The sequence below is a fragment of the Loxodonta africana genome, chromosome 4 (genome assembly GCF_030014295.1).
Source record: "Loxodonta africana isolate mLoxAfr1 chromosome 4, mLoxAfr1.hap2, whole genome shotgun sequence".
Taxonomy (NCBI): domain Eukaryota; kingdom Metazoa; phylum Chordata; class Mammalia; order Proboscidea; family Elephantidae; genus Loxodonta; species Loxodonta africana.
This window is the reverse complement of record NC_087345.1, coordinates 122,020,372-122,044,829: the sequence shown is the minus strand read 5'-3', so window position 1 is coordinate 122,044,829 and position 24,458 is coordinate 122,020,372.

The following is a 24,458-nucleotide window of genomic DNA, read 5'->3' as shown; positions in this document are numbered from 1 at the left end:
GGAGTCTGACATTTAGAGTGACTAACCAACTTGTTAAAACTTCACACAACTCGTTAGAAGTAGAGCAGGAAAAGTCAATTCTTCTGACTGTAAAATTTCTCTTTCTACCTCCTTTTTCACCTCTTTTTGGTCTAAAGAATCGCTAACTGTAGTAGAATTAATTGTTGTTCCTAATTATTTGCTGCCCCCATGAGAGATAATTATACACTCTCATTATGTTGTCATGTGATTCTGTGGCCTTCTTGTGGGAAGTGTGTAGTTTCGCATTTAACCATGTGAGTTACTTTAGCCAGTAGAATGTAAAGGAAAGTGACATGTGCTCTGTCTAAGCAGAAATCTTAAGAGCCATTGGTTCAGGCCATTGTTCTTTTCCTTCTACCATAAGAACAGTATGTTCCATGTAGGGACTACTCCTTCAACCTAGATCCCAGAATAAAGACGTGAAAAAGAGCTGAGCTGGAGCCAACCCATAGCTGTCACGTAATATAAGCAAGAAGTAGTCATTTGAATTTCCATAGCAACTGAGATTTGTGGATTGTTTGTTACTGAAGCATAACTCAACAAATGCTGACTAACACACTTGCTAATATTTATTGAGCAACTACTGCATATCAGCACTGCGCTAAGCACTTTGCATATATTATATAATTTGATTTTTATACATATTATGAAGCTGATATTATTATCCTATTTTATATGAGAAGAAACCAAAGCTTAAAGAGGTCACGTAAAGATTCAAAGGATTCATAATCAAGCTGTGTGATACCTGAGTCTGAGTAATAAACTTCTGAACAAAATCTTTCCATCACCCATCTCAGGACACATGATACCCAATTCTTTTTTTTTTTTTTTAATTAATTTTTATTAAGCTTCAAGTGAACATTTACCATTCCAATCAGTCTGTCACATGTAAGTTTACATACATCTTACTCCCTTCTCCCACTTGCTCTCCCCCAATTGAGTCAGCCCTTTCAGTCTCTCGTTTCGTGCCAATTTTGCCGTCTTCCCTCTCTCTCTATCTTCCCATCCCCCCTCCAGTCAAGAGTTGCCAACACACTCTCCAGTGTCCACCTGATTTAATTAGCTCACTCTTCGTCAGCATCTCTCTCCCCCCCGCTGACCAGTCCTTTTCATGCGTGATGAGTTGTCTTCGGGGATGGTTCCTGTCCTGTGCCATCAGAAGGTCTGGGGAGCATTGCCTCCGGGATTCCTCTAGTCGCAGTCATACCATTAAGTATGGTCTTTTTATGAGAATTTGGGGTCTGTATCCCATTGGTCTCCTGCTCCCTCAGGAGTTGTCTGTTGTGCTCCCTGACAGGGCAGACATCAGTTGTGGCCGGGCACCGACTAGTTCTTCTGGTCTCAGGATAATGTAGGTCTCTGGTTCATGTGGCCCTTTCTGTCTCTTGGGTTCTTAGTTGTCGTGTGACCTTGGTGTTCTTCCTTTGCCTTTGCTCCAGGTGGGTTGAGACCAGTTGATGTATCTTAGATGGCCGCTTGTTGGCATTTAGGACCCCAGACGCCACATTTCAAAGTGGGATGCAGAATGTTTTCATAATAGAATTATTTTGCCCATTGACTTAGAAGTCCCCTCAAACCATGTTCCCCAGACCCCAGCCCCTGCTCTGCTGACCTTTGAAGCTTTCATTTTATCCCGGAAACCTCTTTGCTTTTAGTCCAGTCCAATTAGGCTGACCTTCCTTGTATTGAGTGTTGTCTTTCCCTTCACCCAAAGCAGTTCTTATCTACTGATTGATCAATAAAAAACCCTCTCCCTCCCTCCCTCCCTCCCCCCCTCGTAACCACAAAAGTATGTGTTCTTCTCCGTTTTTTCTATTTCTCAGGATCTTATCATAGTGGTCTTATACAATATTTGTCCTTTTGCCTCTGACTCATTTCGCTCAGCATAATGCCTTCCAGATTCCTCCATGTTATGAAATGTTTCAGAGATTCGTCACTGTTCTTTATCGATGCGTAGTATTCCATTGTGTGAATATACCACAATTTATTTACCCATTCATCCATTGACGGACATCTTGGTTGCTTCCAGCTTTTTGCTATTGTAAACAGAGCTGCAATAAACATGGGTGTGCATATATCTGTTTGTGTGAAGGCTCTTGTTTCTCTAGGGTATATTCCGAGGAGTGGGATTTCTGGGTTGTATGGTAGTTCTATTTCTAACTGTTTAAGATAACGCCAGATGGATTTCCAAAGTGGTTGTACCATTTTACAATCCCACCAGCAGTGTATGAGAGTTCCAATCTCTCCACAGCCTCTCCAACATTTATTATTTTGTGTTTTTTGGATTAATGCCAGTCTAGTTGGTGTGAGATGGAATCTCATCGTAGTTTTAATTTGCATTTCTCTAATGGCTAATGATCAGAAGCATTTTCTCATGTGTCTGTTGGCTGCCTGAATATCTTCATTAGTGAAATGTGTGTTCATATCCTTTGCCCACTTCTTGATTGGGTTGTTTGTCTTTTTGTGGTTGAGTTTTGACAGAATCATGTAGATTTTAGAGATCAGGCACTGGTCTGAGATGTCATAGCTGAATATTCTTTCCCAGTCTGTAGGTGGTCTTTTTACTCATTTGGTGAAGTCTTTAGATGAGCATAGGTGTTTGATTTTTAGGAGCTCCCAGTTATCTGGTTTCTCTTCATCATTTTTGATAATGTTTTGTATTCTGTTTATGCCCTGTATTAGGGCTCCTAGGGTTGTCCCTATTTTTTCTTCCATGATCTTTATCATTTTAGTCTTTATGTTTAGGTCTTTGATCTACTTGGAGTTAGTTTTTGTGCATGGTGTGAGGTATGGGTCCTGTTTCATTCTTTTGCAAATGGATACCCAGTTATGCCAGCACCATTTGTTAAAAAGACTATCTTTTCCCCAATTGACTGCCACTGGTCCTTTGTCAAATATCAGCTGCTCATACGTGGATGGATTTATATCTGGGTTCTCAATTCTGTTCCATTGGTCTATGTGCCTGTTGTTGTACCAGTACCAGGCTGTTTTGACTACTGTAGCTGTATAATAGGTTCTGAAATCAGGTAGAGTGAGGCCTCCCACTTTCTTCTTCTTTTTCAGTAATGCTTTGCTTATCCGGGGGTTCTTTCCCTTCCATATGAAATTAGTGATTTGTTTCTCTATCCCCTTAAGATATGACATTGGTATTTGAATTGGAAGTGCGTTATATGTATAGATGGCTTTTGGTAGAATAGACATTTTTACTATATTAAGTCTTCCTATCCATGAGCAGGGTATGTTTTTCCACTTACGTATGTCCTTTTGAATTTCTTGTAGCAGAGTTTTATAGTTTTCTTTGTATAGGTCTTTTACATCCTTGGTAAGATTTGTTCCTAAGTATTTTATCTTCTTGGGGGCTACTGTGAATGGTATTGATTTGGTTATTTCCTGTTCGGTGTTCTTTTTGTTGATGTAGAGGAATCCAAGTGATTTTTGTATGTTTATTTTATAACCTGAGACTCTTCCAAACTCTTCTATTAGTTCCAGTAGTTTTCTGGAGGATTCCTTAGTGTTTTCCATGTATACGATCGTGTCATCTGCAAATAGTGATAGCTTTACTTCCTCCTTGCCAATCTGGATACCCTTTATTTCTTTGTCTAGCCTAATTGCCCTGGCTAGGACTTCAAGTACGATGTTGAATAAGAGCGGTGATTAAGGGCATCCTTGTCTGGTTCCCGTTCTCGAGGGAAATGCTTTCAGGTTCTCTCCATTTAGAGTGATATTGGCTGTTGGCTTTGCATAGATGCCCTTTATTATGCTGAGGAATTTTCCTTCAATTCCTATTTTGGTAAGAGTTTTTATCATAAATGGGTGTTGAACTTTGTCAAATGCCTTTTCCGCATCTATTGATAAGATCATGTGGTTTTTATCTTTTGTTTTATTTATGTGATGAATTACATTAATGGTTTTTCTGATATTAAACCAGCCTTGCATACCTGGTATAAATCCCACTTGATCAGGGTGAATTATTTTTTTGATGTCTTGTTGGATTCTATTGGCTAGAATTTTGTTGAGGATTTTTGCATCTATGTTCATGAGGGATATAGGTCTATAATTTTCTTTTTTTGTAATGTCTTTACCTGGTTTTGGTATCAGGGAGATGGTAGCTTCATAGAATGAGTTGGGTAGTATTCAGTCTTTTTCTATGCTTTGAAATACCTTCAGTAGTAGTGGTGTTAAATCTTCTCTGAAGGTTTGGTAGAACTCTGCAGTGAAGCCGTCTGGGCCTGGAATATTTTTTGTTGGAAGTTTTTTGATTACCGTTTCAATCTCTTTTTTTGTTATGGGTCTATTTAGTTGTTCTACTTCTGAATGTGTTAGTTTAGGTAGGTAGTATTTTTCCAAGAATTTATCCATTTCTTCTAGGTTTTCAAATTTGTTAGAGTACAATTTTTCATAGTAATCTGAAATGATTCTTTTAATTTCATTTGGCTCTGTTGTGATGTGGTCCTTCTCGTTTCTTATTCGGGTTATTTGTTTCCTTCCCTGTTTTTCTTTAGTCAGTCTAGCCAATGGTTTATCAATTTTGTTAATTTTTTTTCAAAGAACCAGCTTTTGGCTTTGTTAATTCTTTCAATTGTTTTTCTGTTGTCTAATTCATTTAGTTCAGCTCTAATTTTTATTATTTGTTTTCTTCTGGTGCCTGATGGGTTCCTTTGTTGCTCACTTTCTATTTGTTCAAGTTGTCGGGACAGTTCTCTGATTTTGGCTCTTTCTTCTTTTTGTATGTGTGCATTAATGGATATAAGTTGGCCTCTGAGCACTGCTTTTGCTGTGTCCCAGATGTTTTGATAGAAAGTATTTTCATTCTCGTTGCTTTCTAAGAATTTCCTTATCCTCTCCTTGATGTCTTTTATAACCCAGTCTTTTCTCAGGAGGGTATTGTTCATTTTCCAAGTATTTGATTTCTTTTCCCTAGTTTTTCTGTTATTGATTTCTAGCTTCATTGCCTCGTGGCCTGAGAAGATGCTTTGTAATATTTCGATGTTTTGGATTTTGCAAAGATTTGTTTTATGACCTAGTATGTGGTCTATTCTAGAGAATGTTCCATGTGCACTAGAAAAGAAAGTATATTTTGCAGCAGTTGGGTGGAGAGTTCTGTATAAGTCAATGACGTCAAGTTGGTTGATTGTTGTAAGTAGGTCTTCCGTGTCTCTATTGAGCTTCTTACTGGATGTCCTGTCCTTCTCCAAAAGTGGTGTGTTGAAGTCTCCTACTATAAATGTGGAGGTGTCTATCTCACTTTTCAATTCTGTTAAAATTTGATTTATGTATCTTGCAGCCCTGTCATTGGGTGCATAAATATTTAATATGGTTATGTCTTCCTGATCAATTGTCCCTTTTATCATTATATAGTGTCCTTCTTCATCCTTTGTGGCGGATTTAAGTCTAAAGTCTATTTTGTCAGAAATTAATATTGCTACTCCTCTTCTTTTTTGCTTATTGTTTGCTTGATATACTTTTTTCCATCCTTTGAGTTTTAGTTTGTTTGTGTCTCTAAGTCTAAGGTGTGTCTCTTGTAGGCAGCATATAGATGGATCGTGTTTCTTTATCCAGTCCGTGACTCTCTGTCTCTTTATTGGTGCATTTAGTCCATTTACATTCAGCGTAATTATAGATAAATAAGTTTTTAGTGCTGTCATTTTGATGCCTTTTCATGTGAGTTGTTGGCCATTTCATTTTTCCACATAGTTTTTTGTGCTGAGACGTTTTTCTTAGTAGATTGTGAGATCCTCATTTTCGTAATGTTTAACTTTATGTTAGTTGAGTCGTTACGTTTTTCTTGGCTTTTTTCTTGAGTTATGGAATGGATATTCCTTTTTGTGTTTACCTTATTATTTACCCCTATTTTTCTAAGTAAAAACCTAACTTGTATCGTTCTATATCGCCTTCCTTGTATCACTCTCCATCTGGCAGTTCAATGCCTCCTATATTTAGTCCTTCTTTTTGATTATTGTGATCTTTTATCTATTGATTTCCATGATTCCCTGTTATGTGTATTATTTTCTTTCTTTATTTATTTTTTAGAATTAATCTTAATTTGTTTGTTTTTGTGCTTTCCCTATATGAGTTGCGTTGATATCAGGACGTTCTGTTTTGTGACCTTGTATTGTGCTGGTACCTGATATTATTGGTCATCAGGCCAAACAATCTCCTTTAGCATTTCTTGCAGTCTTGGTTTAGTTTTTGCAAATTCTCTAAACTTGTGTTTTTCTGTAAATATCTTAATTTCGCCTTCATATTTCAGAGAGAGTTTTGCTGGATATATGATCCTTGGTTGGCAGTTTTTCTCCTTCAGTGCTCTGTATACGTTGTCCCATTCCTTTCTTGCCTGCATGGTTTCTGCTGAGTAGTCTGAACTTATTGATTCTCCCTTGAAGGAAACCTTTCTTTTCTCCCTGGCTGCTTTTAAAAGTTTCTGTTTGTCTTTGGTTTTGGCAAGTTTGATGATAATATGTCTTGGTGTTTTTCTTTTTGGATCAATCTTAAATGGCGTTCGATGAGCATCTTGGATAGATATCCTTTCGTCTTTCATGATGTCAGGGAAGTTTTGTGTCAGGAGTTCTTCAACTATTTTCTCTGTGTTTTCTGTCCCCCCTCACTGTTCTGGGACTCCAATCACTCGCAAGTTATCCTTCTTGATAGAGTCCCACATGATTCTTAGGGTTTCTTCATTTTTTTCAATTCTTTTATGTGATTTTTTTTCAGCTATGTTGGTGTTGATTCCCTGGTCCTCCAGATGTCCCAGTCTACATTCTAATTGCTCGAGTCTGCTCCTCTGACTTCCTATTGCGTTGTCTAATTCTGTAATTTTATTGTTAATCTTTTAGATTTCTACATGCTGTCTCTCTATGGATTCTTGCAACTTATTAATTGTTCCACTATGTTCTTGAATAATCTTTTTGAGTTCTTCAACAGTTTTATCAACGTGTTCCTTGGCTTTTTCTGCAGTTAGCCTAATTTCATTAGTGATGTCTTTAAGCATTCTGTAAATTAGTTTTTTATATTCTGTATCTGATAATTCCAGGATTGTATCTTCATTTGGGAAAGATTTTGATTCTTTTGTTTGGGGGGTTGGAGAAGCTGTCATGGTCTGTCTTTATGTGGTTTGATATGGACTGCTGTCTCCGAGCCATCACTGGGAAACTAGTTTTTCCAGGTAATCAGCTAAAAAAAAAAAAATGCATTCAGATCCCTATCTGAATTCTCCCTCTGGCTCAGGGTATTCGGATGTTAATGGAGCCGCCTGGGGAGGGTGGGGGAGGGATCAGAGAGCTAGGAGTGTAGCACCTCAGAATATAGAGCTGATCCCCGCGTTCACGCTCCGCCCGCGCCCGCCAAAATCCCGGCGGGACGGCTCCCCGGCTGGGATGCTGCTCTCCCTGCTCCAAGACCAGTCACTTCCTCTCGGGGACTTCTCCCTCCGGCGGGCCGCTCTGCTCGGTCAAACTGGGTGGGCGTCGCCCGCACGAATGGCTGGGCCCGTCCCCGCGGTCAATTCAGGGAAATATAACTGGTCCCCGTGCTCACGCCCCGCCCGCGCACGCCAAAATCCCAGCGGGATGGCTCCCCGCTGGGACGCTGCTCTCCCCGCTCCAAGATCAGTCACTGCCTCCCAGGTGCTTCTCCCACCGGCTGCTCCGCTACGCCGCCCGCGCCAACCGGCTAGGCTCCCTCCTGGGATGAGTTCGGGGGGTAGGGCTGGGCCCCTTGTCTGTGTCGTCTGCCCCCCTGGGCTCTGCCCCAGATCGGGTTCCGAAGGTCACCTGCCTGGTACGCTGGCTCCTGGTTCTGAAAACGATCGCTGTCTGCCCGTATTTGTTTGTTCTCCATCTCTAAGTCTGTGTTTGTTGTTCAGAGTTCGTAGATTGTTATGTATGTGATCGATTCACTTGTTTTTCCGAGTCTTTGTTGCAAGAGGGATCTGCGGTAGTGTCCACCTAGTCCGCCATCTTGGCCCCGCCTCCTAGATTTTGATACCCAATTCTTTAGTGAACAAAATGTCAATTTTTTAAAAGACCTTGAAACATAAAATCACATGATTTGTTAAGCACTTCCAAGGTGTGAATTACTCAAATGGGTAGAAGTAACACAATGGGAGATATGACCATTTACTGCTTCTGGGCTCAAGATACCAAGTCACATTGAGAATGCTGCTTTCTGATTTATGCATTCAGAAATATTTTCTGTACTGTGTAGAGGTTCAACCAATCAAAGTCTCTCTATATAATTATTGATATGTTTTTATATTAAAAATGCTATATTGGTGGTCCGGGCCCAGCTAGAAAAGTATAGTTATTTTGAAAGACATCATACTGCAGCAGAAAGACTAGTTATCTAAGATAACAAGATCTGACTTATGGTCATCCTTTCAAAACCAACTAGATGTTTAATATTTAACATATCACCCTGATCCTCAATTTCCTTATGTGTAAAATGGAACTGAAAATATTTCACGGCTTATTGATTAGAAGCTTGAAATGATCTCTGCAGGAATTTTATAGCTCTAAACACTATGATTAATTATTTATTTTAGCCCGTAACCAGATGGTTAAGACATAGGAACAGAATGGTATAGTGGAAAAACAGCAGTTTCAACAACAGGATCGAGCATAACACCAGTCATGAGGGTGGCACAGGACCAGCAGTGTTTCATTCTGTTGTACCTCAAAAACAAACCTGTTGCTGTCAAGTCAATTCCGACTCATAGCCATCCTATAGGGTCACTAGAGGTTGGAACCTATTGGCTGGAACCTAACAACAACAGCAACATAACAGAAAAAGAACTGCTCTGGGAGACAAGACCAGTATTCTGCTTCTGATCCTACTGTTAGTTTGCTTTGCAATTCTCAGCAAATCATCACTCATCTATCTGGGCCTCATTTCATTCATCTCATTGTTCATTTTCCTCTCTTAAATTATGTGGGAATAGAAGAACATGCCCCTTTTGGCCTGTTAGCTTGGAAAGGCACTGCTTCTAAACTGAATAAATGTAAGTACTTTACATTTAGTTTTTCAAGTGCATCTACAGGTCGGGCTACTTCCAACATACACCATTTCACCAAGTTCAAAATGATGCGAAATTTTCTTATGGAGAGAATTATATTTAGCCATACTCTCTCTAATGAATGTATCTCTTGTTTTTGAACACCTGTATTTAGTACAGATTGTTTCATGAAATAACTGATCAGTAACTCTCTTCTTGGTGATGACCTTTGTGCAGTTGTTAATATTGTGAAAGCCACAGTGTTTCAATAGTCGTTTTCCATAGGACAAACATTAGCAAAGTTTGATTTTAGAATATTAAGGTAGTATCAACTACCTTTTACTTATTGATGGCCTTCTATGTAGTTTGATTTTTAAAAATTCTCTTAATCTCATTATTTAAAGTATGTTATTATATGGATTATGGTTAATAAAGATATGTGTTAGATTATAAATATGCTGGTGTGACTTTAAATGTCATTCTTCGATGCTTATATTTTTTAAACCTTCAATGATATGCAAAATGATGCATTAAAGATAGATTTCTCACCTGATGTTTATATTTGGTTTCTTATTAAGCAAATAAATAGGTGAGAATTTATTAAAAGCTTGCTCCTGAAATAGTCACTCAGAGAATTTCAGACAGCACTTAGGGTAGCATTAAAGTCTCCATGTTCTCTTGCAGCTGGGGAGCACTGGGAGTACCTGATTACTTCACCTAACAGGCTCTTAGAGAGATGGGCCCTGACGTGGCAGCTTGTAGCTATACATTAGTGTGGTTTGTGTTAGAGCCAATTGCTGCCTGACCTCTCCTCCCAGCAGAGGCAGCGTAGTGCCATCTGTACATCTTTTAGTCGCATTAAATCATGTCATCTACAGGGCCTCTGAATATGAACAAGTTTACCTTATGCTTTGGAGAGAAATCCGTCGAACTGCTGAACTACAAGTCCATGTTCATTTGCACGCACCCATTTTTACTTTGTTTTAATCCTTCCTTCTCTGGACTGGTGACAACACTGTCAGAAGCTATATCTGTTTTAAAAACTTACTATGCTGTTATAACTACGGTATAACTAAAGATTAAAAAAAAGGTTGTTATGAAGATAATCTAAACTTGATATAATTATATGTAAACTAAATCCCAGGGTCAGAGGCTAAACCATCTTTCCAATATGGGTATGGATCTTTCTAGGCAGAATTTGGTCAAGGAGCTGCCTTGCCAAAATATACTCACGAGAAGGACTGAGGAATTTCATGAGAAACAACTCACCCTGAAGAAGAGAGGATTGATATGACCAGATCTATTGAAGGAACAATAAGTCATTGCCATAAGGAAGAATTATTTTAAATTCACTCCCAGGCATTATCTTATGCCAGCCTGCCAGGACCCAGGTTAAAATTCTAGGGCCAGACAATTGCAACAAATAGAAGAGTTGTGTTTCCTTGGTGTCTTGTACAAAGGAGGAGAAAACAGGAGAAGGGGTCTCCCGGTAGGACCACTTTGTAGCAGGATGTAATACAAGGGATCGAGGAGGTTTTTCCCCTGTTTAATTTTGTTACTCTTGAAGTACAAAGTGGCAGAAGATATCCCTGAGGTCAGTGCCAATAAGTGGAAAGAGGATCTGTTGGCTTTGGCACTAAGCTCTGTAGCCTGCGTGGCTACTTTAATGGCACCTTTGCTCTTGAGGACCTATATAGTTATTTGTGGAAATAGGAAGGAGCCCACGGAAGCCAGGATAATTATACGTGAACACCTGTGAGACTATTCCAATCCACCCGGCTTCCTTCTTGAAACTTTTTAAAGTAGTTGACGTGAGTTTAGCAGGTATAGAGCAATTAGAAATTGGCACTCCAATAATTGTGTTGGTGAGAGCTGACTATGATAAAGAGATTGGTTATATTTAATTTTTATTTGTTGAACTGCAGATGCACATTCACAGAATTAGAAACTTCATCATGACGATATTATCAATGGCCTATGCCCAGCCCTATTTTATTTTACTTTGTTTTTATGTTATTTTACTTTACTTTCAATAATATGAAAAAACCTGTAATGAATCCACCACCCAACACAGAAATAGAAAATTATTAACTTCCATCTACCTATGTATTACTCCTCTATTCCATCCCCTTGCTTCCCTCTCTCCGTCCTAATTTGTGCTTTTATTGGTTGGCTTTTCTTCTTCTATGCTTAATTGATGTGCTCTTTATTTTGATTATTCAGATTAGGGCCACTTTCATTCCCTGGAAATCTTTCTCAGTGGCTTTTGACTCCACCCTCTGAGCATTTGGCTCTGACCTCTATACTGTCCTTCCTCTGTGACAGGAAATAGCCCACGTGTGCAGCTGGATATATGTCGCAGTCTGCTTTCTGCCCAAAGAAGGTTTTGGCTTAGAGTCCACTTTTTATTTTGCACTATCAATGTCCCTTTTAGTCCAAGCTGGGGTAATTTTGCTAATACAATTCTCTTAAAAGCTTTGTGGTTATCTTTTATGGATTGAATTCTGTTCCCCCAAAATATGTGTTGAATTTCTGACCTTTGTGCCTGTGGATGTGATTCTTTTCGGAAACTGGGTTTTTCTTTTGTTATGTTAATGAGACCATACCAATATAGGGTGGATCCTACTTTGATAAGTTCTGAGTTACAAAAAGACCAGAATAGACAGAAATACTTATGGGGGGAGATGGGAGGTACAGGGAGAGACAGGCACCATGTAAGGGTTCTCTATTAGCCAAGGAATGCCAAAGAATCAAGAACCAAGAACACCTGGGGCTACTGACAAGGAAGTTGTTGACATTGCCCAGGCCCCGATTTGGACTTCTAGCTTCCAGAACTGAGAGAAAATGTCTGCTCCTTAAATCCGCCCACTGTGATATTTATGTTACAACAGCAATAGGTAACTAAGACAGTATTCTGGGGTCATTGAGGGTTACTTCTTTAGACAAAAGCCAAACCCTAAAATATTCTCAAGCAGACTATTCTTTGGAATTCAGTGTGATGTGGGAAAATATCTTTAAGGTTCTTAGCAACTGCTTTGTTTTTCTGAGAGGGGCTAGAGCTTTCAGAGTTCTTAAGAAAAGACCTATAGCCTCACCTTGTTTAACCTTTACCTGGAGGCCACATTTTACTAATAGTTCACTAAATTTGGTCTTTCCCATGAGGCCATATCTAATTTTGAGACTATTTTGCTGTCTGGAGAGACTGGGAATGAATACTAGTTTTATATTCCAATCTAGAATGTCATGGGTTGGAAATACTTTCTCTGAATTCAACCTAAAACCTAACCAGTTACTTCTTTAATTTATTTTTATCTTTTAATACCTTATCATATGCTGCTAAAAGAAGCCAATTGTCACTATACCTGGAAATCTCCTTTTAGCCAGGTCTACAGGCTTAATATGTATATTTTCCATTTTATACATTACTTCAGGCAACAGTCTTGTGATTATTCCATCAATATATATTATGGATCTTCTTTTTCCCAGCCTTCAATAGGAATTTTATCACTGAATTTCCAGCCTTCACGAATAGTCACCTCATTGACCTTAAGGGCTTTACCTGTCTCCTGGTCTAAATCCATTGGTATGTGTTTTTCATTTTATTATGGCAGCACTCCAATTCAGGGTACCAATTTCTGTTTCGGTTAATATTCTGAGAATCAAACCATCTCAGACCTTTGTAGCTCAAGCTAATAGCAATTTATTATTTCTCATGATTTTGTTTGTTAACTCAGCTGCACAGTTCTTCTGCTGCATGTTGCATTAATTGGAATCACTCATTTGACTACATTCTGCTGATAGTTGGGTTGAGTTGGAAGCTCCCAGAAGGTTTCACTTACACATAAAGAGCCTCAGTGTTCTGTCATGTGGCTAACTCGGTCACTCTCACAGCACAGTAATCGTAGGGTACTCTTACATCTGACATGGAGATTGGCTTCGACAGTGAAAAAGAAAGCTGCAAGATTGCTAAAAGCCAGACCTAATATTGACATGGTGGCAGTTTTACCATATTTTATTGGCAAAGTTCTAGATTTAAGGGTAGGAGAAGTAGCCGTCACCTGTGCACGCCATGTTCATGCAACAGAAGGAATGAATTGATGGTGGCCATCTTTTTTTGTACTGTATTCAGTAAGACAAGTGACAATTTTGGTATAATCTGCTTTCCTAATAGACACTCTGGAGCCCTCGTGGCATCGCGGTTAAGAGCTTGGCTGCTAACCAAAGTGTTGGCAGTTTGAATCCACCAGCCAATCCTTGGAAACCCTATGGGGCAGTCCTAGTCTGCCCTATAGGGTTGCTATGAGTTGGAATTGACTCAGTAGCAAGGTTTTTTTTTTTTTTTTAATAGACACTTTATAATAAAGTACACTTCACCTGGGTATCACACAGTAAATATTTAAGAGGAAAGTTTTCTGTTATTGCCAGTGAGATGTGATTTTTCCAATGAGATGCTGGGCATTGTTGAAATGGGAGGCTGGGAGGCTGTAAGGCCAGGAGCTGAATGCAGCAAGTGGGCATAGGTTTATATTGGAGAAAAAGATGCAGAGTTGTGGGTATTTGGTAAACTAGGTGGTAGGGAGAGACAGGGGTGGGAGTAAAGTCAAAAGTTGTACTAAAAAATGTTGGTTAATAATTGAGAACTGGAAAATATAGTCAACGTTATAGGGAACTAATATGGAGAGAGCATTCACCACAATGTCCTGCTACAGAATCTCTGTAAATATTAGGCTAGCAATTGGTACTAATGAACTTTTGAAATCTGCCTAAATCTTACAGGATAGGCTGGAAAGGAAGAAAATCACTTTCTTCATGGTTTTAATCTATCTCACACTATGAAGGTGAGAGTGCCATCACATAGCTAAAATTTAGGATAGAACATAATGTGGGCCTAGCATTATTACCGACCTCTAGAGATGATTTTCGTAAATCAAACGTACTGTACATTTCCTACTTTGAGTTGAACAAAGTCTAGTGATCTTTATTTTGGTAATGGAACTCCTCTCCTTTTTAGGGAACCAACACCATGTGGTTGGTTCTGCTGACCCAACCCATTCTGGTCACATGGGTATGCATATGGACTAAAAAAACAAAGACAAAAACAAATCTGTCGCTGTTGAGAAACTCTGACTCATAGTGACTCTGCGGGACAGAGTAGAACTGCCCCATAGGGTTTCTAAGGCTGTAATCTTTATGAAAGCAGACTGACACTTTTTTCTACCATGGAGCTACTGTTGAGTTCGAACCACTGACCTTTTTGTTTACAGATGATCACTTAACCACTGTGCTACTAGGGCTCCTTCTGCATATGGGCTAGGACTGAACAATCAGTAATTTCTTTCCTTCTCTCTTTATCTCCTCCTTTCTCTCTCTCTCCCTTCCGTCCTCCCTCCCTTCCTTCTTCCTTCCTTCTTTTCTTTTTTAGGAACAGCCATGTGAACAGGATAAAAACCTCCTCAAGCCTCTCCTTAAAAAGAATGGTATAAGATTATTTCTCTTGGATGAGCTTCCTAAATTGTTACATCACGGTTATGGGTGTTTCGGTGACCATCTTATAGGTTACATGGAGTGAATCTGCCTGATAAATGGAGAGATGGCACCCTTGTTACAATATTTGAGTTCCTTCCTTTGAGCCATCTAGGCTCAAAGCAGCAATAGCACCCATGGACTTACAAGTCACAGGAGCCTCTCTTCCTTTTTTTCTTGTTTTATGTTTTCTTATTCAAGTCAGTAGTTCTCAAAGTGTGATCCCTGGAGCAGCAGCATTAGTGTCACCTGAGGACGTGTTAGACATGCTAATTCTTGGACCCTACCTTAGACCTTCGGAATCAGAACCTCTGGCAGCAGGTCCCAAAAGGTTTTTACAAGTCCTTAGATAATTCTTATATACTAAGGGTTGGGAAATACTGGTTTAAATTACTTCAGATTGAGTTTCTGACCATCTTCAATTGGAGAAGTCTTGATACAGCAATGACAAATTAAAAAAAAAAAAAAAAAACTTTGTGACTGTACTGATAACAGGTTAGAAGAGTTTTGGTTTAAAAAGTATTCTCATTTGGCCATGTCAGAGGCTGATTTTGAATAGGTTGATGCTCAGGAGATTCTTGGAGTCTCTGGTCTCATGTTATTCCTGTACCAACTTATCCTCAGGTAGAGTCAATGACCATTTGGAGATAAACATTGAAGGATCTGTTCCTTCTGGGGCTTCATACTACTAGAACTTTAAAATTGTGGAGGACACAAGTGAGGATCTTCTCTGCAACTTTATGTCAGCTTGAATACATTCTATTTAAAGAAAAGAACTGTTTAATTTTGGTTTCAATATATGAGTTTAGAAGAGAACATTTATAGATTGTCTCAAGGGGAAGATTTAGCCCCTCAATCTAAATATCTCTCTGTTTTTGATCCAAATCATTCCAATTTACCTTAACATAAGAAGGTGTCTTTTTTCAACTGGCTTAATGCTGAATACTGTATCAAGATAAAAATACAGACAGAAATCTCTTTTGAGTTAATGCTATAATAGCAGTATGCTCTCTGATTAACAATAAAGAATACAAAAATGTATGTTTCTAAGAAATACTGTATCAGTGACAGAAACAAAACAAAACAAAAAGAAAAAACAAACCCTGCCCTTTACTTGCTTATGAATTCAGAGTTTACCATGCAGAAAGCACTGGATTTCCTTTAGTGCTATTTTTTAATATCAGGCTTCTCTGCATTGCATGTTGATCATATGGCACTTTCAATTCTCATGATACTTTCTTTTGAGAGGATTTGTGCTTTGAAACACGATAGCTACAATATGATGTTATTGCTCTAATTACAAAAATATTATCTCATTGTACACTTTGTATATTTTATAAGTTTAAGTATGATGGCCAGCAATTACTAACTGCAAGCCCTGGACTAACCAAAAAAAAAAAAAAAAAAGTGTTAATCTATAAAATTCTTTGCAAAGAATTAACAAAATTGACCAAAAAAAAAAATTAATTAATGCTAATTGTCATTAAAGCCAGAATGCTCCATAGAAGTGAAGATGACGAGACTTTGTCTCACTTACTTTGGACGTGTTATTAGGAGGGACAAGTCCTTGGCGAAGGACATCATTGCTTGGTAAAGTAAAGGGTCAGCAAAAGAGGCAGATTAACACAGTGGCTGCAGCAATGGGTTCAAGCACAGCAATGGTTGTGAGGATGGTACAAGACTGGGCAGTGTTTCATTCTGTTGTACATAGGGTCCAGATGAGTCAGAACCGACTTGATGGTACCTAACAATGACAACAGGAGAGTATGTTAGTCTTCTAGAGCTGACGTAGCAAAGCACCACAAACTGGATGGCTTAAGAAAACATAAATTAATTGTCTCACCATTCTGGAGGCTAGAAGTCTGAAACCAAGATGTTGGCAGGGCCCATTATCTCTCTGAAGGCACCAGGGGAGAATTTGTTTTGTGCCTTTCTCTTATCTTCTGGTGTTGCTGGCCATCCTTGGTGTTCCTTGGCCTATGGATGCATTACTCCAATCTCTTCCTCTGTTGGCACATGGTGCTCTCCCTGTGTCTCTGGCTGTGTCTCTTGTCTTCTCCTTATAAGGATATCAGTCATGCTAGATTAGGGTGGTCCCTAATGACCTAATGACTCTTAACTTGATTACATCTGCATAGATCTTATTTCCAAACAAGGTCATATTCTCTAATACTGGGAGTAAGGCCTTCAACATATCTTTTGGTGGGAAAAAATTCAACTCATAGCAGAGGGTATATTTTATTAAATTGCGTTTTGCAGGCTATGGATCTATTGTCTCCACACTTGGAGGCCATGCAGAGAATGTGTCCTGCATGGCTATTAATGGGAGCCAGTTTCTCACTGGAAGCATTTGTTAGTATATTGCATAGAGTCTCCTTTTCCATAGACCCAAGTATTATTCAGCATTTCATTGGGACATATCAATATTTTAAATAGAAACTATATCTGGAATTTGGGGTAAAGGTGAAAATCATCATCAGATTGAAAAGCCAGATTGCTCTTTGTTCTTAATAAGTAAGTCACTGGAATGAAATTCAGTAAATCCGTAGAAAATTCTTGTATCATTTCTTACTGTTTATGTGTTTATTTGCCCCTTGTGAGCCAGAAAAAAAAGCAAGCATAAGCTTCGAGGTCAAACAAATATTTGTTGAACTCCTGGTTGTAACAAGTACCTACCAGCTGTATGGTGTTGGGCAATGTATTTACTTAGACTTTGTTTCTTCCATGTAAAATGAAGATGACCAAAACTTATATCTCAGGACTGTTACAATTTAATGAGAACGTGCACATAAAATGGGTAGTATGGGTGGTGCAAATGGTTTATGTGCATGGCTGATAGCCAAAAGATTTGGAGCTAGAGTCTACCCAGAGGCACCTCAGAAGAAAGTCCTGGCAATGTACTTCTGAAAAATCAGCCACCGCAAACCCTATGAAGCACAATTCTACACTGACACACACGATGTTCCCGTAAGTCGGAATCGACTTGATAGCAGCTTGTACTGTATTGGTTTCTGTTCCTAGCCTGGTGCCCATGCTGATCTCTGTGAATTTGTATGTTCTCTGCCCTCTGCCTTTGTATATGCTGTTTGCTTTGCTGAATGTCCTACAACATTCAACATTACAAAACCCTACTTGCAAGGGGATCTGGAACTTTGATGCCCAGGGTTGATGTATCTCTGTGTGTATGATTGCTATCAAGTACTTTCGGTCAAAGAGGACAAACAAAGAAGGAACATTCTTCAGTTGGGAATGATGACATGGCTACAGAGCCACCCTTTTTACTTCTATCACACTGCATTTGTTCCCCTGTTATTGGCTTTTCCATTACATTGCAATTTCCTTAAATGAAGAATTAATATATTATTTTTCTTTGAAATTTTAATATCTATTATTATTACAATGTGAAACGTGTCATAATCAGCAAGTATTATTTAGTTATAGTTTCCTTTCTCTCATAAGTGGTTTATGTGTTTATACCACAAAAATATAAAATTATAAAGCTGGATAAAGCTAAACATTGCAGTGATGTTGGTATGCAACAAGAACCACACACTGGAGGTGCATGTGGATGGGTGCAGCCATTCTGGTGAACCATCTGGCATACTTAGCCAAATCAAGGATATGCCCACCTATAATCAGCAACTCCACTTGGACGTATCCTAGAAAAATTCTCAGACAGACTATAAGCAGATTTGTCAAAATATGTTAATGCCTCTGCCACCATAAAGCATTATTTATGGGTATCCATGCTTGGAAACTCTATGGGGCAGCTCTACTCTACTATGTCCTATAGGGTCCCTATGAGCTGGAATTGACTTGATGGCAATGGGTTTGGTTTGGTTTGGTTTGGTTTATCACTAGCGGAGTGGACAGACACCATGTGGTGCCATGTATAGAGTGCTGTGCCATGTAGCACTCAGAGATGATGGACTAGATAGATGACACCGAGCAAAGTGGGTGGATCTTTAAAATGTAATGCTGCGCAAAAAAATAAGAACAATATTCTATAACACATTATCATTTATGTAAATTAAAAATCGATGCATACAAAACAGCAACACACATTTTTCAAGAACACACACAAACAAAAGAACGTGTGTTAAACACATTTGAATGGTTGTGTTGGTGGGAGGAGAAAAATTAGAATGAGGAATGCTGGTACAGGGGAAAATAGGAGGAATAAAACCTATAGACTGTTAAAAAAAAAAAATGACAGACAAAAGACATACAATTTTTTAAATATATTTGTATTAGTAAAAAAAGCACTTGTAAAACCTCAGAAATTTCTAAAGGTTAGTGACTATTCGTTGGCCACTCCTAAAACAAGAAGAAATTACAGATTATAGCAAGGGCGTAACCTAGAAACTGTTACCTGAGAGTAACCTTTGTCTTAGAAGAAAACAAATATTTAATCTTATGCCAAAAGGAAAAAAAGCAAGAACCAAGGATTCTGTATTCCGTGCAGGATATCTGGATGATTCTGAATCAAATGTTTGGCACTTTAGGGAGTTTCTCTAAAGGGCTAGTTTTTGAAATCAGAGCTCATCATTCTCAGGCTTTCCCTCTTCTGATAAAAAAAGAAAAAGAAGCTGAGTGCCATTGAGAGAAACAGAAAACTACTCATGGAACAAATAATAGTTATTTTTTAATTCTGGAAATGAGTTAATGTTAATCAAGTACCAAAAACCACCAAAGGAAAGCAGCAGTAATCCAGCCAGCAGAGAGTGGGAAAGAGGCAAAAGGCTTGGTCTAAAATTAAAAAAAGAAGGGATAGAATCAATACTAGAGTATTCTTACATTGCATATGGGATAGTTTTTTTTTTTTTTTAAAGCAAAGTTTGGTAACAATAGAATCTCTTCAGTTACCTGTATTAACATAATTCTATTTCTTTAAATCTCTTTACTTCTCAGTCCCATCAAAATTTTTCTAATTGCATTTTGAATTTACAGAAAAGACATTTTTAACCGTGTTGCGGGACACATACTTTCTTTGGAAAACATAGCCTCTTTGCTCTGCTTCCTTACCTAAAATAAAACCAACATTTTTCACCAGCTATTTTTTTTTTTTTTTTTTTATAGCTAGCTAAGAGGATAGCCACTGTGCTTGTGAGTAATTTATCAGTCTCCAAAGCCGTGGTTCTCAAACTTTGATTCGTGCAAGATTTGCCTTGGTTACTTATTAAATAGCACATTCTCCGGACACATCACCCAGAAATTCTGACCCAGGAGGTTTAGAGTGGAGCCCAGGCATCTGTATTTCTACCAACTGTAATCTAGGCAATTCTGATACAAGTGTTTACTAAATCACACTTTATAGAATTTCTCTGATGAGTTAGCCTTGGAAATCAGAACCAAATAAGCAATGGCAAGTGTCCCATCTTTAAAGCTCAGTCATTACATGTAGCAAAGGTTAGAAGTGTTGGGTTGTTGGCCTGTAAACTGGGTGACTTTCTTGGTTTCCTTCCATGAAACACCATCATGAAGCATTGCAATGTGTTTATAAATATAAGGAAACACTACTTTTAGTGATTTTTGAGTTATTATTTTATTCATATTCAATAATTTTTCTTTTAAACCCATAGTTATGGGATGAAAAAAGGCCTGCTGAGCTGAAATAGCACTCGTGCTCTGTCCTTAATCTCTGAATGGGAAGAGCTCCCTAGCATCTCTCCCGGAACCCATCACCTGCCAGTGAGCATAAATTTACTGTCACCCATGAAGGCACATTTTCTATGGCAGTACAGACTTTAAAGAAAAGTGTTACCATTGTGATCATAAGAAACAGAAAAGATGAAATTATTGCCATCCCATACTCTTCTTCCTTAGCCCCTCCACTATCCATGCTGTGTTCCTAAATAAATGTTTGTAGGTAAGGCCATCTGTCAGTTTGTCATGCTGTGGTGGTTCGTATGTTACTATGATCCTGGAAGCCATGCAACTGGTATTTCAAATACCAGCAGGGTCAACCATGGTGGGCAGGTTTTAGTGGAAATTTTAGACTGAGACAGACTAAGAAGAAAGGTGTGATGGTCTACTTGTGAAAACTAACCAATGAAAACCTTATAGACTGCAACGAAATATTGTTAGATACGGTGCTGGAAGATGAGTCCCCCACGTTAGAAATCACTCAAAATACACAGTAGCTGCAAAAATGGACTCAAACATACCAATGATTATGAAGTTGGCTCAGGGCTGGGAAACGTTTCATTCCGTTATACAGAAGATCGCCATGATTTGGAGTCAACAGCAACTAACAGCAACAAGAAGTCCCTTATGAAATGCTAGTGACCTCAGGTAAAGTGAACAGGTTGATTCTCCTCTGGGTAGGATTTATGACAGTATATTACTACCCTGCGGAAAGGTAGAACATGTGAGGCTAATTATTTTGTTCCGTTGAAGAAATAGGCTGTGGCTCTTGAAGAACAAGGGCACCATTTTATGCTCTAACAGGAGACCTGCTTTCTCTGATCTAATGACATATAGGTCTGGGTAATGACATATAAGAAAAGTCTGCAAGCAAATAAGTAAGTAAGTAGATTAAGTCAGGGTAGCTCACACAAAGTAAAGGAAAAAAAAAAAAAGACAAAATGGCTATAATCTGCAAACGTAACTGCCCATCTCTATTTCAAATAGGGTGTTACACTATTTAAGAGCGTTAATGTAGAGACCTTAGCCTCTGGAACCAATGTTTGACTTAAAAAGAAGGAGACTCAGGTGGTGTAAAGAACAAAACTGATTGTATTAAGATACAAAGAGTCCTTAGGAAAAAAAGGACTTTTGAGTTGTAATTAAAATGTCTGAGTAATATTTTAGACATCCTCTTAAAATGTACATTCACAGGGAACCTCTTAGGACAAATACTTCATAAAAAATTTTAGAGTTACTTATTTTGATGTCATTTTATAGGTGCCTCCAGTTTTGGACATATAATATCTCCCATTAAGCATTTTCATTAAGTTAGATACAATAACAGAATTTACATTTTTAAAATTATGCTGATGCAAAACTTACATGTTTAACTCAGTGTGTAAACACATAAAAAATTACTTTGAATAAAGTTATTCTTAATCCAATACCAGACTTGACAGGTATTTCTGTCCTTAACTCTTCACTATAAAGAATATTTGATCTTTTAGGTAGCACTTCTCTTCCTTTTTGACACCCGTAGAATTATCAGATCCAGAATATTTTACCAGAACTCTGTCAAGGACTTCAATTGCATCAGGGGGTATTCTGTCCCCATTTCTTATTTTTTTGTAGAAGTACGGCTCCTGTTAGCATTTCAATCTGATTTTGGAAAAAAGAAAAAGTTAAAAAAAAAAAAAAAAGCTTTTTCTGGCTTTCCCTCCCTCTTTTCCATTTCGGCGGGTACATTACCAATATCTGCACAGAGCAAAGAGACAAGAAGCTCAGTGACAGTTGTGAATGTCTCAGCCCAATCCGGAAACTGATGAGGGCTTTTTTTTTTTTTTTTCCTTAAACCATTTGATTCACATTCTTATAAAGTTAAATGTAGGCTTGCTTAAGTATTATCTTGTTTTCTTTTGCTCAGGCTCCGTTTCCTTGTTCCGGATGTTCTGAAGATTATGTGTGGAGATCTGACACCCATCTCTTCTTGGCTATGGAATCCTGGCAGATTAAACTATGAACACAATAGTACTACATTCTTTTGAAGGCTACCAGGGAAACACTCACCCTGCCTCCTCCCTCTTCTGTAGTTCAGTGTACAGGTTTTTTAAAATAAATTGGTCAAGTTTAAAAGGGGTTTTTACGAAAAATGTTAAAGGTATGAGCAAGTGAAAAAAGTATTTGGAAAGTCATTTCTGATCATTTAAAGGCTAACCTTAGAATCTAAAGGAACCGAGATTTCTATGGGGTAATTTCAGGAGTGCATTTTGACTTTAAATATTCTTGGACAATTAACAATTTTTTAAAAATCATGTAGTTGCCAGAGAACTTTCTTTCCAGATCTAATTTACTTTCTGCCTTAAAACCATATCATCTTGTAGCAGTGACTTTGTTTATGGTCAAAAATTAAGATTCCATTAAAATAATGTGCCAGAAATTAAGCAAAGTGTTACTACTATCACTGGAAAATGCAAAATATTTTGTTGAGATATTTAAGAGACAACAGTAACTTTTACTATAACAACTGATGTTCTCAACCATACTATCCAAAGACTAATGTCTCCTCTTTTTCTTTTCTATGGAGCCTTGGTAGCACAGTGGTTAAGAGCTTGGCTGTTAACCAAAGGGTTGGCAGTTTGAATCTACCAGCCACTCCTTGGAAACCCTATGGGGCAGTTCTACTCTGTCCCACAGGATCGCTATGAGTTGGAATTGACATGACAGCAACAGGTTTTGTTTTGCCTTTTCTAGTTCATCCTCTTCCTTTTCCTTCTTGCTGTTACTGTGATGATCAGTCTCTGAGTTCTTTGAAGGCAGAAAATGTTTTTATTTTACTCTCCATTGTATTCTGCTCTAATGTAAGCTAAACATAAGGAGTTTGTTTCTGACCCTGAGTACACGTACAATAAATACTTTTTTAAAGAATGAATGATGGAATGAATGAATCAGTGAATGAGATGTGATTCCCCCCACTGATATTGACTGGTGGCCTTCCAGCTAATATAAATTCTCCCCTATTATATATTCCCTTGGATGATAATTACAAGTTTATGTTATAATCAGCTTCCAATTTTTGCAAAAAGAATTCTCTGATTTTGAAAGCCACAACCTAAAACCATCTCAAAGATTTTTGATAGAAAAAGACACGTCCATGCAGCAATGAAAAAAAAAAAAAACTAGAGAAAATAACCACCAGAGTTATTTGGAATTAGACAAGGAACCCCTAATTTCTACTTGGATGGGTGTTTTATATTTCAATTCATGTGGCTGCTTTGTAGACCCAGCCAAACCAAAATGCTACTCCCTAGAGACCTCCAGAAAAGATCATGCTACAGCCTGATTTGTAGAAATTCTTTGTGTTGCACAAGTCCTCCTTTCATACAACTTAAATTGTCTAAAAAAATATGACCTTTGGTACAATCTCAGGATTTGCTAAAATTTTTAGAGATAAATTTTATTTAATTTTTTTCCCCTGGTACTTATATATCTCTTTAAAAGTATGCTTATAACTCTCCTCTGGCCTCTTTCCCTGGACTTGGTGAAATTTTCTAATTTTAAAAGTTTGGGGGAAGATTTGGGTTAATGATTTCATATTCATGTTGCATTTATGTGTTTCCCCCCTTTCTACTTCACAGTGTTACTTTTGCCTATCTTCTTGAGAACTTGATCAATTCAGTGATGTGTTTCAGCTACTTTTTATTGGTTGGAACTCTTTTTGGATTTATTTTAAATATTTAAATTGAAATTACATTCTAAGTTTCATTCGATTTTGCAAGGTTTCATTTAGAAATGGAAAAGATTCTAACTTCGTGTGCCAGATCTCCCTGTTGTTTGATAAAAAAAAGTAGTGCTTTATTCCGTGAGATGTCTACAGTTGTTACTGCAAAGATCTAGGGCAAGATAAACTCATAATAGTTTTTGCCAGAGCAGATACCTATTTGCTTTGAAGGCTTTTGTCCAGCATGGTGTTTACACACAGTAGGTTCTCAATAAATAGATGTCACTCTATTAATTTTTTAACTATATTTCTATTATAAGAGCAAAGTTTTTATGGAGAAAAATCAGTACCTCTACTTACTTCTCTCTCTCTTTTTTTTTCTTAACAAAAGCATACTTACAGTAGGTCACAAATATATAGAAATCCATTATTCATTTTATTTTAACCTGAACCTCACTGTGACATGTAAATTGACTAGTTTATTTTAATAGCAGCCATTTAGGAATAAATTCCCAAAGTACTGCATGGTAATTAGATTGGGCATAATTCATGTATTGTATGTTACTTTGAAAATGGACT